General features: G+C 40.2%; 1 non-coding gene across 1 annotated transcript; it reads left to right on the top strand.

The window, feature by feature from the left end:
* Window positions 1-808: 808 nt before the first annotated feature.
* LOC127741840 (small nucleolar RNA R71) lies at window positions 809-912 on the top strand. The gene has a single exon (XR_008003045.1). It is a non-coding gene; the product is annotated as a small nucleolar RNA R71 (small nucleolar RNA).
* Window positions 913-2,537: the final 1,625 nt, after the last annotated feature.

The raw sequence follows: 2,537 nt of genomic DNA, 5'->3' as shown, positions 1-2,537 counted from the left end.
ATTTCTGAGGGTGATAGCTTAACATTCCTCCCTTGGCGTTGAATTAGTGCTGCTGTAATTGTTGTGGTCAGGGACTTGCTGGAATAAGTAGCCAATTAGTGTTTCAAGTTTCTTGATAGCAGCATCTTGATTCTGCATATTGGATCGCACCTCTTCCCGAAAAGCTTTACTATCTTGGATTTCCTTACATATGCTCTCAAGTAGGGTCTCGATCTATGAAAGTCTATCTTCAGTTGCTGATGGTGGGTTGAGATTGGGTGGTTGTTGATAGAATCTCTGTGAGGGATTTTGGTGAGTTGCATTGTTGTTGGAATTGTGGTTGTGGCGTCTCTGGTCTTGGCCTTGGTCTTGTTGATTTTCCTATCAGAAGTTAGGATGATTTCTCCATCCAGAATTGTATGTTTTGGAGTATGGATCATGGATTTGTCTGGGTGAAGTTCCAACATAATTGGCTTGTTCCCAGTCACCTTCTTCCCTTGCATTCACTCCTTCTTGAGTTGGTGATGAAGTGATGACTGCTGCGACTTGGTTTCCTTCCACTTTCTTGGTAAGATCTGCTAGCTGCTTAGTGATCATCTTATTTTGAGCTAGCAATGCATCCATGTGGTTCAGCTCCATTACTCCTCGAGTGTTGCTTCTTTCAGAAGCATAGAAGTAGTCATTCTCAGCTACAGTCTCAATGACATCTATGGCTTCTTCAATGGTTTTCTTCTTATTTAGAGAGCCCCCTGATGAATGGTCTACAGCCTTCTTTGACTCATAAGAAAGGCCTTCATAGAAAATGTGAAGTTGAACCCATTCATTGAACATGTCTGGTGGGCATCTTCTTGTTAAGTCCTTGAATCTCTCCCATGCCTCATAGAGAGTATCGCCATCTTGTTGCTTGAAAGTTTGCACCTCAGCTCTCAGCCTATTAATTCTTTGAGGAGGGTAGAATCTTGCCAAAAATTTGTTCACCACATCTTCCCAATTTGTTAAGCTTTCCTTTGGGAAGGACTCCAACCACTTGGATGCTTTCTCCCTGAGTGAAAAAGGGAACAAAAGCAGCCTATAGACATCCGGGTGGACTCCATTAGACTTCACCGTGTCACATATTCTCAGGAAGGTGGTTAGATGTTGATTGGGGTCTTCTTGGGTACTTCCTCCAAATGAGCAGTTATTCTGAACAAGGGTGATGAGTTGGGGTTTTAATTCAAAGTTGTTGGCTTGTATGGTGGGCTTTTGGATGCTACTTTCATAGTTTCCTAGGTTTAGGTTGATGTAAGAGCCTAGGACTCTCCTCTCTTGCCCAACATGGTTCACAGGGCCTTCTCTGGCATGGTTGTGAGCTTCCTCTTCATGGTTGTTTTCCATGTTCTCTTCCATGTTTGGTTCAAAGTACTATTCCTCTTCCTCAGCACCAACAACACTTTTTGCTCTTGCTTCACTCCTTAATCTCCAAAGGGTCCTCTCAGGTTCTGAATCAAAGGAAATTGAAGCTCCACTTCTCCTCCTTGTCATATAACTAATAGAGCACACAACAAGAAATAGAGTGAAGAGATTATTCTTGTTAGAGTGAATGTTAGTGTGAGTGGTGGAAATTATCAAACAGTTAGTGGGTTAGTGAGCAGAATTGTAAATAATCAACAAAAGAGAGAAAGTAAACAGAGAGGGTATAGGGGATGAGGACAAAACTGAATAAACTGAAGGTAAATGACCAGATAAAGTAAACAAACAAAAGGAAAAATGCTCAATCTAGTGAACTTCAACCTTAATCATAGTTAAACAAAATCAATCCCCGACAACGGCGCCATAAACTTGATGCATGAAAACTTATCTCTCAACAAATTTCCATTCGACAAGTATACCGAATTGTCGTCAAGTAAAAACTCACAATAGAGTAACGTCGAATCCCACAGGGATTGATTGATCAAGCAACTTTAGTTGGAAGAGTATGCTAGTTGAGCTAAATAGAATGTAGTTGATATTGTAGGAAATTAAATGGCTGGAAAGTAAATTGCAGAAACTAAAGTGCAAAATCTTAAATGGGGATTTGGGAAGATAAGCATGGAAATAAATGGTAGAAAGTAAAGAGAATGGGTAAGATCAGAAATAGGGAATTCATTGGGCTCAAGAGATATTGTATTCTCCGGATAAAGTTTATTTTCATATTTTCCTCAATCAATGCATCTATTGATCTCCTTGGCAATCTTAGGTGATTGGATCCCAATTCCTTGGCAATCCAATCTCTCTAAGCTTGAACAATTTCCCAATTCCTTGATTTAATTGCTCATGGGAAGAGATGAAGTATGTTCACTGATTATACCACATGTATTTCCAAATCAAAGTGTTGGGAGGATTACATGTCACTATATCCGCCCAGACCCCAATTTGGTCCAACTGAGAAAGTATTTCTAGCATGATCTCCTCTTCGCATTTCCAAGGCTCGGAGGAGATCCAATTATGGAGAGTTTCTTTTCCAAGACAACTAACCAGTTGACTTAAGATCGAAAGCTTTCTAGAAAATCAATAGAGAAGAAGGAGGAAGAAGAATGAAA

Source organism: Arachis duranensis, chromosome 9 (assembly GCF_000817695.3).
Source record: "Arachis duranensis cultivar V14167 chromosome 9, aradu.V14167.gnm2.J7QH, whole genome shotgun sequence".
Taxonomy (NCBI): Eukaryota; Viridiplantae; Streptophyta; class Magnoliopsida; order Fabales; family Fabaceae; genus Arachis; species Arachis duranensis.
Note: the sequence above shows the minus strand (reverse complement) of the source record. Positions and strands in the feature narration are given on the sequence as shown.